The sequence below is a fragment of the Pteropus medius genome, unplaced genomic scaffold (genome assembly GCF_902729225.1).
Source record: "Pteropus medius unplaced genomic scaffold, Ma_sr-lr_union100, whole genome shotgun sequence".
Lineage (NCBI taxonomy): Eukaryota > Metazoa > Chordata > Mammalia > Chiroptera > Pteropodidae > Pteropus > Pteropus medius.
The window spans coordinates 14,656,289-14,671,244 of NW_024351730.1; the positions used below are offsets into that span (position 1 = coordinate 14,656,289).

At 30.8% G+C, this 14,956-nt stretch overlaps 1 protein-coding gene across 10 annotated transcripts in view; it reads left to right on the forward strand.

The window, feature by feature from the left end:
- The window catches only part of ADGRL3 (adhesion G protein-coupled receptor L3), a 726,915-nt gene that overhangs the window by 197,923 nt on the left and 514,036 nt on the right, over positions 1-14,956 (forward strand). The window contains exon 3 of one of the 10 annotated variants that reach the window (XM_039845304.1): positions 7,205-7,363. The exons of the other annotated variants lie outside the window; for them this stretch is intronic. The gene's annotated coding sequence lies outside the window, so the exon portion shown is untranslated. The remainder of the gene's footprint in view (positions 1-7,204; positions 7,364-14,956) is intronic. 10 annotated transcript variants of the gene reach the window in all.

Below are 14,956 nucleotides of genomic sequence, written 5' to 3' on the forward strand. Positions count from 1 at the left end.
AATGGCTTGTAGAGTGAAGTAATGAATCATTTTATTCATATATTGGCTTAAGTGGCGCTTGTGAAAGATGATTCCATTGACAGCTTTGGAGTATCCTAACTGAATGCTTTATTTTCTAAAACACAACAAAATCTGTCTTACATTTTGGTGTATATTCAAAAGCTCTGCATCTACAATGAGATATAAAGATAATCAAAATATGAACCTGTGCTTTGAAAACAAACACGTGATTTTGCCTGTCATCATAACTGAAGCACTTTATAAATTAATAGAAAAGTAAGTTATATGGCTACATATTTCTAAATGTAAGTGGGATTGGAAGAGAATCAACCAACCTTGTCAAATTTATGAGCATGAGTGCAGTGGTCTAGCTGATGAGATGGCTTTGCAGGTATGAAGGATATGTCATTCAGAAGGACAAATTGATTCAAGTTAGTTCTTTTCTGTTTGTTTGCATTTCATTATGGCCTAAAATGATTGGTATAGAGAATAAACTATACATGAACTAGCATTTCTGATTTACAGAAGTATATCAATGACATTACAATTTAGAATACAATCTCTGTAGAGAAAATAAGACTGTGTACATGTGACTTGCATTTACAATATTGAATTCAAATGAAAATTTATTCCTATTTTTCATTCTTCTTTTAACCCAGATTTTTTATTCCTACTGCAATGTACATTTTAACATTGCTTGTACTTAACATTCACAATCAATAAAACTAAGATACAAAAATAAATAAAAAGGTACTTAATTTCATTATTTCTTATAAAGTGGTGCTTCTCAATTCTTAGATAATTATGGATTTAAAAATTGCATCCACCACTAACTGACTATGTAGAATTATATTTTTTCTTGTTAATGCATCAGCATCTTATATGTTCACATCAGAATATATTCCACCGAGCATTCTGATATAAAGAATAGCAGTAGTTCAGTGACAACGTTAATACCTTAAACTTAGGAAAACCTCGAACTTAGGAAATCCTCATAAAAAGAGTAATGAGCCATAACCATAGTTTTATATTCAGTGTCTTTGATGTTCAAATCGTCATTTGTTGCTATTAATATCCATTCTCCTTCTATAAGTCTTGACCTTTTCCTAAAAGTTTGAGCCACAGCCAGTGTATGACATACTGGTTCTCTCTTTAATTTTAAATTACTTGTCATTGTAATCATTATTATCATCAGTTGTAACCAAAGAAAAGAGGTGGATTGGGGATACAGTCTCTGCAAAGTTTCTGTTATTTTATTTAAAACAGTGTGTCTTTGTGAGGAATCTGAGGTAAATTGCACCAACCATGAAATATGATCTTAAGGGTAGCTTAAAACAATCCCTCTATAAAACAAGACCAATAGTAGTGAAGGCCATCTGGTGGCACCCTCCACCCCACTCCTCCTCTCCCGTCCTGCTGCTCTCATTGAATAGTAGGCACCCCTTCCTTTGTCGGGGAATTTGTCTCTTTAGAGGCTAAAGATGGCCTACTGAGATAGCGGATAACTGTTTTTTGTAAGAGTGCTTAGTCTCAGGTAACTAGACCTGTTTGCTGTCACCCTTGAAATTAAACTGTGATAATTTGTGTGTGTGTGTGACACAGAAAGCAAACTAAATATCAACAAAATTAATTGGAATATAACATTTTTATTGTAAAATTATATTAGAGATGATTGGGATAGAATGAAAGCAAGAAAATCTGAAGACAGATTAATGTTAAATCTCTCTCAGGAAGGAAGGTATTTTGAGTCACATTATTATCAATAATAGGTTATAATGTACTTGTCTAATAGAGTCTTATAACACAATCTTTTAAAAATAACAAGCTTTTGATAAAATATAATAATAGCAATACTACTTCCTGTTTAAGTGACCATGGCTAAGTTAAAGAATTTATCTTTGCTTTAGTGTCCTCAGAAACTAAAATGGGGATGACAGTAGTTACTTCATAGTGTTGTGATGGTAACTAAGTCAATATATGTTGAGTTCAGAAGGATTCTAGCAGTAAGTTAAATATTTGCTACTATTTTTTTAATCACTAATAATAGTAAACTGGACCCACTTGGCTTTTCTTTATCCTTTTGCAGAATCTCTTGCTTTGTTTGACATATAGAAACCAATCAATCTTCTTCCCTGAAGAATTAGTATAATACCAAGATTTTGATACTGGCTTATTTCAAGATATAATTGAAATTGCACTGCCACATTTATGACTCTGTGAAGGTCATACATTTTTGTTTGTAGTAAGTATAAAGATAAAAAAGTTCACTCTCTTTAGTCAAATCATCATATTAATCTGATTATAACTATTCTGTCATGATATATTTCTTCCATGCTCATCCAGTTTTAGTCCATTCCACATCTGCAAATTACCCATTGTACAGTGAGATTATAATATGAGGCAGGCTTTAACTTTTTAAAAGCCAAGTGAATTCTAATGAGTAACAAATACATTGGACTTTCTTCTAATTCTAAGTTAGTGTTGCAAGTGTCTCATTAATTATAGTACTTTTCTTATGTTTGATGTTTTCTGTGTTTCTAGTGATTCATTTAGGCATAAAGTTATTATTTTTCTAAAGCTCAGGATCAGGAAATGCTGATCAGTAGCCCTATAAGGGTTATTTTAACATTTAGAAGTGGCAGTTCTACAGAAAAATGAATAGAATATAGAAATTAAATAATTATTTTTCTGTATTCCGGTGACCATGGAACTTTATTATGCATTCTTTATATCTGGTATTTTCATGTTTCATATGTATATTTGTATCATTGTGTTCTGAACTTAATATATATAAAGATTGCAGCTCATGTATTTTTCCCATTTGAGTTATCAGCCCACAGTAAGTTGCTTGCCACTTAATAGAAATTTAATAAAAGTTTGTTAAATTTAATTTACCAATAAGTACATAGTGTATATGATGTTTAGATATTATATTAGATGGTAAAATGTTTACAAATGCATGACTTTTAATAATTTGTAATTTCAGGATTGAGTAGAATTTTGCTTAATTTGTCAAGTCACATATGATATAATGATATAATTTATGTTATAATTTATGTTACAATAATTTGATATAATTTGTATGTTGCCAAATATGATGGAACTTTCCAGTTTCATCTTACTTAAGTCTCAGTAGTATTCAGAGCATTCAATGACTAACTTTTTTTCTGAAACCTTTTTTATTTTTTTAATGTGAGTGTCTCTTGTACTTCCTTTTCAGTTTTGGGCAATAGCATTTGATTTTCCTCCTTTACCTGTTACTGAGTTCATTCTTTTGTTTTTCTATCCGACTTGACCATTTACATTCATATTCTGTCATTAGTGACTCTATGTCATTGATAAAATTTAGATCTATATGGATTTTTTTTTAGCTCCAGACTCATTTTTAGATTGACATCATAACTTGTATATCTCATAAGCTTCTCAAAGTTAACATTTTTAAAAGATTTTAAAACAATTTCTCTGCTTTCTTAAACATTTCTATCTCCAAGTATTCATCGTATCAATAAATAAAATTTCCACCATGCTAAAAACTTTTGAATTATTCTTGATACTTTTGTCTTGCTTCCTCCAGAAGCTACTCCTTCATCAGATCTTATTAATTGGACTCCTCCAAATATGTCTCAACTGAATCCAGTTTTCGTTATATTTCTAAATACTATGTACTTAGTCTAAGCCATTTAGTTTTCTGATTCAGTCTCCTTCAGTAGAATGCAAGCTTCTTAGGGTCAAGGATTAGATATGTTTTGGCTCTTTTCATTTTTCAAATGAAAAACCAGTACCTGTCTCAGTAGGTATCAGAATGAATGGAACGAATGTAGGAGTGTCTTCTATAATCATTGATAAATGGTTTCTTGGTAATCAGGTCTGCCACAGCCATTTGGGAAGACCATCAGCCAGTCCTGTACTAATTGATGCTAATATTGTGAGATAAATTTAAATGACATTTTTAGCAAAATAGTTATGGAACTTTGACACTGTGATAAGTTTTGACAGAATGACTCAAGATTTAGATTAAAGCAAGTGTTGTAAAGCCATGTGTGTATATGTATATTTTTAATTAAAAATATATGGTATCTAACTATGAAATTCTATGTATTTGAATAATAATAAAATTAAATGATATTTGGATTTTTATCCTTTGTTTCTATAATGAGAATAAGTAATGGATACACACAGAATAGTTTTCTTTAATATTAATTAAGACAGAGATTATCTTGAATCCTACTGACTATTTTAACTGTTCTCAAATTTGATATGTAATGATTTCAAGTCAAGAGGACTTTATACTACTGTATTTAGTAAATATTTAGCATTTTATGCATAGAGTAATTTCAAAATTAACTAAAGTTCATGAGATGGCAGTTTTTTTTGTTTTTGATTAGAGCCTCATTTAACTGATAAAACTTGTAAAAATGAAGATGTACATGTTATCATTCTCATTTTTGAAACCAAATGAACTTTTCAAATATTTTTAATATTGATTATAATTTATATTTATAAAACAAAATTGATTCGTAGACAGCATGGCTAGTGAGAATTAGCAAGGATATTATATAAATTTTAAGTTCTGTAAGAGAAATTTCTCAAACATTCAATCGCAGACCACATAATTCAAAAGTCCATTTATTGTAGATGATATTGAAGTAAAAACAAAGTAACCAGCATTTTTAAATGTCAGAACAATTTTGGTTTGCTATGTATGTTGAAAATATTTTATCAGTAATACATTTGCCATATGCAATTATAATGTTTTGGTGAATTTTTATGTGATGAAACCATTTAATTTTGATATTCTTAATGCAGCTAAAACAATTTTTTAATGGAAGTTGTAGTCTCTACTATTAATACTAAATTGTTGACTTTGCCATTTATTTAATTTATTATGATAGAAATATTTTCCATTTTTTCTAAAAGAGTTCACATTCACTAATAAAAATAAAATAAAAAAAATAGCAAATGTAGAGAGTAAAAAGTAGAGTTGCTGTCTAATCCTCTGCTTAAATTTCAAATCCCACCAGACTGATTCATTATAAATATCTTGTTTTCCACATGAGTGCATTTCTTGATGAACAAATATATGCCAATCTTCAATGTGAAAATAGAACTCTTGGTTTAGATTTCTATGTATAGACCCAACAAATTATTTTATCTATTTTATTGTCTGTATATTGTGTCATGCTAAAATACATATTAATCTGATGACTTCTCACCATCTTATTTGACCACTGCGTAATCCAAATGTTTTAGCCCTCACCTGGACAGTCCAGTCTCCATAAAATAGGCAGTGAAAATCATCCCAAAAGGTAAATCAAGTCTCATTAAAACTTAAATTAGACAGTTTTTATTTTTTCCCCCCTTTGGTTATTTTAAGAGATCCAAATAAAGATTGTCAATGGAAATTAATCTTCATTTTGTTAGTTTCATTCTTAGAGTTAGTATTTCTTCTGGTCATGTTTTTAGTAATTACTTTTGGAATCACAATTAGGAAATGTTAAAAAGAGCTCAAGATAATCATTTTTAATATTAGACTGTCAAATATTTCTAGGTCTACTTGAGGTTTCCTATTAAAAACCTTTGAAGTGTGGCTATTTAATATTCCTTTTCGTGTTTATACAACCATTTATTGCCTATGCATTACAGATTTTTCCTTTGTAGACTATTGTTATGTTTAAACTATAGTACACGTGTTAGCAGTTTATGTATTGTGAAATGTTAAGAATCTATTCTTGGGCCATTTATTTCTAAAGAGGTTATAAAATATTGTTTATACAGAATATAGGAAGTGTCTTTGCTAGAACAGGAAAAATTCATTCTGAGTCAAATTTAGAAGGGAAAAAAGCTCAAAATTACTCTAAAAGATTTTTGTTTGCATTATAACATTCTCATGAAAAAAATACACTTTTGTATCGGTTCACAAATGGATATGGATCTGTACCAGCTTAATGGTATTTATTCTTTTTCACTAGTGTTTCAATTTTTATAAGGACAAGGAGATTGAATGTTGTGTACGTGTGTTGTGTGTATCATTGCTCTTTTGGCAATCAGTGTATAAACATATTCTGAGGTATGTCACATATATTGATGAATATTTATACTGTTTTAATTATTAAATGTTGATGTTATGTCAGTTAAGGAAGTAAATTACAATTATTTTAAGAGACATTTATTGATATGATATATCACAATGAGCCAGTGAGAGAACACATCTCATTTTATGAACGTTTTCATCCTTTCTAGTTCTAGTGTGTTTTCTTGTTCCTACTCTCATCACATTTCCATACTTCTGTCTGTACTCTCAAATGATTTTTTTGCCATTTTCTTAAAATACAAAAAAGCAACCTCTTAACTTTATATAATCTAGCATATTTTAAAATGTGTATAATATTAAAAGTAGTTTGTAATATGAAATATATGTACATTTAAACTTTGCATGGAAACTTTATAAATTTGGGATTCTAAAAATTAAATTAGTATGCAAATGCTTGCAGACCTGATGTACTCTGAATAACTTTATTAGTATGAAGGACAAAAAGAGTAATTTTATTTTCCATATAATCAAGAATAAGAGGTGGTGTGCACTGAATAAAGTTTATGGTTTCAAATGTGAGTAGTTCTTGTTTAATAATACTCTTTTCAGTACTGGTTAGTACATTATCTTTAACATATATGTCTTATCAGCTTTAAAATTTATTGTTTGGTTTTTTTTGGAAAAATTAAAGACAGCAACACTAATTTTTCACTTATTTTTAAATTTTGAAATATTTCTAAATTGTGATTTTATTTATGGAATAGATAATTTTAAATATGCAGTTTGGTCCGTGACCCACCCTAAAACAGACTGTGATCGGTAGATCACTTTTTATGTGGATAAGCTCATTCTGATTCTTACATGTTCATTCACTTATTCGGTTCTTGAGCAGTTACTGAGTGTCACTCTATTTTCTTTATTAGTATTCGTGATGCACACCTGGCTGGACAGTGTCTACTCTCAAGTAGTTCATAGTTTAGTAGATCCTGGTTGAATTGGGGAGACTGATTTCTAAATAAAGAATTATAGGGAAATGTAACCGGTTTCTTAAGAGATGTGTGTATAGGGAGCATTGCTGAAATAAAGGAGAACAATGAAATTTGCAAAAGTTCAGAGAAAAGAAGCAAGTACTAAGAGATTATGAGACCTAACATTGCCTGTTGTTCATTCCAGGTTGAGAGAATATGTTCAGAAGCACAGTGGTGTGAAACAGAATGGTGACTCCCAAAGTACAGCAGTAGGGCAGTCTCCCTCTGACTGTTGAGGTCATTTTTATGAAAACTTGTGGTAAGAGTTATAGGTGAGAAAACTAACACCTCATATGAAATACAGGTGAGATCCAAAGCCATTGTCTACATACCAAGACTGTTAGAATAATGGTTTTAAACATGTAATACTTGGCATTGAAGAAAAAGATCTAGGCTGGAGACAAACATTTGAGATTGATCAGCATGTAGGTAACAAAAAATTTGAGATTGCCAGAAATTTTCAGGAACCTAGAACTTGATAAACCTTTAGCAATTACCAACTTTGTTTGTTTTAAATGCATACATATCTAAAGATCACAAGTAGTTCTGGACTAAATCATGCTGATAGGAACCTAAAAATAGGAAAACAGAAGATGAGTTTATAAAAATATTGTTATATATGAATATAGAAAAATAATGTTTGAGGAGAAGAGTGTAATGACCAGTACACGGTGGATCCAAAACTAAAAAATTTGGTGTGTTATAATTAAATTTTATTTAAAGATTTGAAAGTGTGAGTATACTCTAATATAAAATACATACAACATAATTAATGCTTTTAAAATCTTTAGGATATACATTAAAAATGTGAAGATACCATACAAAATATCCATTGCATTTTTGTGATTGCTAACTTTAATCGACAATAGTCTTTAATATATCATAATATTATTGGCAGTAAGGCAGATACTTTGCATTGTTTTCCTAGAAATTTGACAACTCCCTTTTTTCAAATTAACCTACTCATCAGTCATAGTGCCTTGTCTATGTGATCTATAGCAGTTTTATATGTTTCCTTTCTTATTCCCACTGCTATTTGAATTTGCATTAAAGCTATCAGCTTATAACTATAAGTTTTCTCTCATCTCTCACCTTTAAACCACATACTGGTCCAGAATCTTTGTAAAATATGACTTTTATCATGAATAAATTGCTCCTCAAGCAGATCTCCCTTTTAGTACGAGCTTCTCTGACCTATGTACCTTGTTTTCCCTAGCTACCTGGAAAATTCCACAGGGACTGGCAACATATTCTATACTTCTTGGAATTCCTTATACCCAACAATGCGCTATTCACATTATAGTCTTTCTGTAAGCATATTTGATGTAGTGGTAAGGCAAATGTGCCCTCAGTGAGCTGATGAATATAAATATGACAAAGTGAAAAGAATGTATGAATATTTTAATGCTCCTTTTAGGAATTTGCATGCTAAAATGCACACAAGAATATAAAACTGTCTATAGATATTTGAAGCACTCTGTCACTTTCACAATAACCTATTTCATTTCCTTTATAGTACTGTTTCAACAGAAGTGAACTTATTTATTTATTATGTTGCATTTTTGTCTATTTGATGTATAGACTAGGCACAGGAGACTTGTCTGCCTTCATTACTGTGTCCCCAGCATCAGCACAGTATCTGGAACTTAAAAATAATAGTTCAATTAATTAATTAATTACCTAAGCAACAGCATACAGTTTTAATACCCCATGATAGTGTCTAGAGATGATATGTTCTTCTCATTCACTGGGTGTTAAATTTGAAAGTGTGAGTATACTCTAATATAAAATATATACAACATAATTAATGCTTTTAAAATCTTTAGGATATACATTAAAAATGTGAAGATATCATACAAAATATCCATTGCATTTTTGTGATTTCACTTTTGTGAAAGAACGAGAAACTCGAGAAAAAGTGAGCTCTGTGTGTGTGTGTGTCTGTGTGTGTGCGTATGTGTATACACATACATACACCTATATATGTACGCATGTATATATATAATATAGCAAAATTAAGATACTTGTGAAAGCATCATTATGTTGTAGTATACTGTTCAATTAAAACATCCTGATTTGGACTGCATTTGCTAAGGAATCTGCAAATTTATCTAAGATCTATTAACTCTGAAGTCACTATACATAGAAATAATTGAAAGAGTATATATATAGACCTTAGGAGGTTGAAAGACACTATTTGAAAAGAATAGCTTTTTCTTAGCTTACCCTTCTGACAAGATCTGGTCTCCCATAATGTTTAGAATAGTCATTCTAAATGACTATTCTAAACATTATAAATATGAGGTGACATTTTTCTTGCTGAAGAAATAGATATGAATATCATATTTTCTGAATTTTTGTTTTAAATAGCCCATTTGTTTATCTTAAGAAGATGACCCTCACAAGTATAAATTTCAAAATATATTCTTTTTCTCTTTTTATTAATACTCATTCTATACCTTCACCCCTTTTTCTATTTCATTACCTCCATATGCACATAGGTTTAATATGTATGTATATGCCATATGCGATAAAATTATTGCAATTTTACCTATTCTTATCAATGATGTATATGCCCTATATTTCCTTTAATATAAGTTTATGGTTCTTGCATTTATAATTTTTTATTTCAAAATTCATTTGGAAACTGACAAACTTTAGAAGAAGGGCTTAGTAATTGGACTGCTCAAATCATGTAACAGGTGATTCAAAGATTATTTATAAAGCACCATCTGTTGTCTCAAGGGACTTCTCAGATTTATCAGTATATTTCTTATAGTTTGTTAGTTGCTCTTCTTAAGAGAGCATGATGAGGATGATTTTATAAGAGGCTAACATCCGCAGATGGTAGAAGCTGTTACTATTTGAAAAGTTTGAGACTGAAATATCTACATTACATCCCAATATATTATTGTTGACCCATGATTTTCTACTCACTTCTCCTCTCATGATTTCTATAGTGGTATGTTGTCCCAATTCTCATTATTCCTTGTCTTTTCTTCTTTTCTTAATAGTAGTGGGAGTGATGATTATAACAGAAACAATTGAATTACAGTTCACTTATTGAGGATTTAATATGTAATAAGTCATGTGCTATATATACTATTAAATTTATTGAGGTGACATTGGTTAATAAAGTCATATGAAATTGATACTTATAATCCCATTGCTCTCTTCTGACTTCCAATATGTATCTCTAGATATCTGATTATTGCCTCTGCCTGAAAATACTCTAGAAATATAACTGTCTTTCTATCAATATTTACTTCATATTCTTCTTGGTAAATATTATTATCCTTTTAAATAAGCAGACTCATAATGTTTACTTTGTTATTTTTTTCTTTCAATTTCTATCTAAATATAAGAGGCACATATGTCGATTTTTACACCATTCTGTAGTTTCTTCATTGTTCTGCATCTGCAGTATCCCACAGGCATATACAATTCTACTATCATTGCTATTTAGCATGTTCTAAAGCCAGGAAATAGCCTTACAAATTATTCCTGCATGTTACCGCTGAATCATCTTTCTGAAATTATTGTAAAGATTCTCTTTATACTCTAACAATCTTCGTCGCCTACACATTTTACAAAAGAATTATAGAGGGCAATCTTGCCATCTTGGCATTCACTGTCTTTTATAATCGCATGCCAACAAATATTGGTTACAACCAGAAATCTCCTTCACAAATCATAAACTTCAATCAAGCGAGATAACTTTTCATCACTTATTAATGTGTCCAAGTCCTTGTTCATGGCTCTTTTATCTTACTTGAATACCCTATTTTCCCCACTCTCTTGTTAACTGTCTTCCTGAATTCTACCCTTCATTGCATTTAGATAACTTTTCCCAATGCGGCGGAGCAGCGGGAGGGGGCGGGAGACAGGGCAATAAGGAGAAGTAATCTCTTCCATGACTGAGTGGACCATGTCTGATGCAGTTTTCTCTTTTTCATTGTAGAATTTCAATAAATGTTTATTGAATTGAACAAGATTTGTCCAAATTTTAAGCTTGGCTATTAAAATATAGATAATTTTATAGCTCTCAGTTCATGTGAATTATGGTTTTTGCTGGAATTGTATTGATTCTGATTATATTAGTTGAATATGTTTTCTTTATAGTAACATCACTTTTGAATAAATTGTATGGTTCAAATCGATGCTCATAATATGCTTGTTTAAAAATTAAGAAGATTTTTATGCTACTGAAAATATTATGAATAATAGCTTCAGCTAAAGGAATAATTTGGATTTCTTTTTGTAGGGCTATTTGCTAGCTTTAGAGCAAATAACTTTTTTCATTAAAACTGAATATATTTTATTCCTTATAAAGTATTACTCAACTCAGTAAAACATATTCATTATTTTGAGTTTGAGAAAATATTTAGAATACTTAATGTACATTTTACTGAGTACCTGGGAGATGAATAAGACCCCCTTGCTGTGCTTAAAATAGAATATCAATTAAAGTATTAGGGAATGGATGGGAGAGTTGATTATTTCACATGGCAGAGTTATATTTGAGTTGAACATTGAAGCATAAATCTGAGTATATCAAAGATATTGCAAATAAAGGGGAGAATGTTAAACAGTTTTTGAAGGAATTATCTGTATTTTACTAGATAAGTGGAGCCGATGAGGCTCTAATATCAGATACATGCAAGAAAATTACAAGAGCTTAGGCTTGAAACTAAGTTGGAATAGGTATGAGAGAGCCATTGGATCTTTTTAATCATAATATGACACAGTCATAATATGACATTGTAAATGCTAGATTGGAGAGGGAGAATAGCTGTGAAGGGATATCATTTAGGAACCACTTCCAGAAATCTAGGAGAGAATATCATGCTTGGACTGGGATAGGGAATAAGAATGGAAGGAAGCATGTGTGAGAAGTAAAAGAAAATAGTACTTGACTGAAAGTAGGTCTAGAGGGAGACTTTGATATTTATCTTGAACATTGGGTGGCTGATAATGCTACCATTTAATACAGAAAACAGAAGAGTTTGGGAAAGGGAGTAAGCAGGAGTTTTTCACACACTTATTAACTACTTGTGCTTATATCTAGGTTCATTGAAGTCAAAACATGATTATGCATTTTAATAATTTATACTTCTAAAAAACAACAACATAACTATATATTTATTCTTATAGTTCTCCATTCTCAAGCATGGATTTTTTTTTTTTTTTTTTTTTTTTTTTAACAGCCAACAAGAGAGTGGAAATGTGAAAAATTCTTGATCAAAGCATTCACTGCTATGGGGGCATTTTTCAATTTGAATTCATTTTAGTCCTAAATTGTTTAATATAATGTGTCTTAGTAACACAAAATAGACTATATAGCATTTTAAACAGAAGTTATTATAGGACCCAGGTATAAAACCATTTGTTCTTAATCTACTACACTGTTTCTGACCCTTTTTTTTTTTTTGCCCAGTTCTGCCAGTTCTATAACAATGAAGTAATATAGTTTTCTCAACTAAAGGTCACTTAGGCTTTGTTTTACACAACACAGTCTGTTTGCCAGCAACTGAATTAATTTTCCAAATCCCATTGCGGCATACACAGCTACATTCTTTACAAATACTCTATTTTAAAATGTTAAATAAGGATTTACAGGAACTAATGCTCTAAATAATATTTCAGTACTTGTTATTTAATATTACTTAAAATTTGTCATTTCTTTTATATTCAAGCAATTGGAGCCAAGTTGTTTTATCATTAACGAGGATATTATTTATCACCATTGTCTGCTCCATTTATTAGGGTTATTATCTAAGGGAACCCTTGAAAATGTCCAAAGAAAGGTAGCCTATAAAACAGACAACATTTTATTCATTTTTTTCACATTTCTTTAAATTTGAAGATATTACTCATCATATGTTACATGTGTACTTCATGTGATCATGATTTTCCTTTACTCCAGATTGGTAGTGTGGGAATAATGTGCAAATTTGTGACACATTTGTGAACAATGTACAAATTTGTGAACAATGTGACAAATTTGTGACTATTCATTAAAAATTATGTATCAATTTTTCAAAGAAAGAACAGGATGAAGATTAGCCATAACTAACTTTAAATATCAGAACCTTTCCTTGTTATCCAGTGGAAGTGATGGTGGGTACAGGGACACATTTCACTATAAATTTTGTGAGATTTATATGAAAACTCACTAATTCACTAACACTGGATTTAGATGGTTTCATTTTCAGTGGGTATCATTTAAAATATATTGCAAGTATATTTGATTCTGATGCCTGAATCAGCATGAGCTATTGAATGGAAATCAATGACAGGAATTTATTTTATATTATATTTTGTAATATTGGCAAAAAGACTATATTTGCTGGAATAAAAAAAAAAAACACACTCTTTGTTCACAATGACAAGCCAGTTCTATTCATTTAATATCATATGATTTAGGAATGTAATGTCATTCTACTTATGAAGGCACATTTGCATACTTCCTCACTTGGTATTTTTGTTAGCCTAATGTGAGTAATTCGTTTAGATGAGGAGCTTTGTCAGTGGTCATAGGCCTTAGTGCTGTTTTCCCAGCCTGTCAGTTCTTGACTCTAGCCCTGTCTCCTTTTTCAAACTCTTGGATTGGCTATGTACACTCCACAGCCCCGCCTACTCCGCCACTCACACACCGGATTTGATCAACGACTTTCGTCTTGATATCTGACCCCAACCTCTAGCTTGAACTCACGTTGTCTAAATCTGCTTTTTGTTGTTGAATTAGGCTTTTACTTTTCAAAATTTGACCTTGGCCTACCTTTCTTAGTACATTTTCAAAGCTGACAACTTTTGATGAACTAAAACCACTTTGTGGTCAAGTAAAGTCATTTCTTTTCTAGTTTCTCCCTTTTTTTAAAGTCTATATTTTCTCCCATATCTGCTCATATACCCTTACCCACACATTATGGTCTCTGTCTCTAGATTTGATTTTTGTTGGAGTGATGTGTCGATGGGGATATTTATTGCTGTAAAGTGTTTTTGTCACTGAAAATAGTATTTCAAGTTAAATATAAAAATCTTGTAAATAGTTTTATACATTAAGAATGCTTAGACAAGAGAAGTCTGCAAAAATGGAGGACAGTTAATTTTACTCTTAATTGAATTCCTACAATATACCAAATATTGCTTCAGAAACTCTATATATTTTATCTAATTCTAAGAGAAGTCATAGGAAGTTGGCTTTCTTATCTTCATTTATAGATGAGAAAACTGCTGCTCAGAGGAGGATGATAGATCTTCAAAAAACTGTAACATTAAAAACAGAGCCAGGATTTAATCTCAAATTTATCTAATATAAAGAAAGACCATCATTTTCCTGCTATAACAATATGAAGAGTAGCTAAGATTTGTGATAAAGGTCAAGGCAATATTCTATTTATGAACTAAGAACTCAGGTTAATTAATGTAGTTTGATGAATTGCCTAATAAGAACTAAAAAGAAAGTATAGAAAAGCTTGTTAACTACTTAATTTTGTTCACTAATTTGGGTCCAATGTGCAGAGGAAAAATATGTAGTAGAGTGAAGGGTATCATAGATCTTGAGAGAGATTGTTGACTTAGAAATAAATGGGTGATGTTAATGGGTTAATGAACAGGTTGTGTTAAAGAGGCAATTGCCACTGTAGTAAGTTCCATAAATATGGTGTCATATTTGTTTATAACTCATCCTCCCTACTTCATCGTATGTCCTTCAAATCTCAATTCTCCATTACTTCCTCAGAGAGACTTTCTTTGAGCCCTCTGTGTAGGTCAGATTTCTTTGCCATAAATACTTTTACACTGAGTATAAGTAGGAGTTCTGCCCTGGAGATATAAGTGGGTGTGTCTCTCTCTCATGCACGTGCTCGCTCTCTCTTTCCCTCCTTTCTCTCTC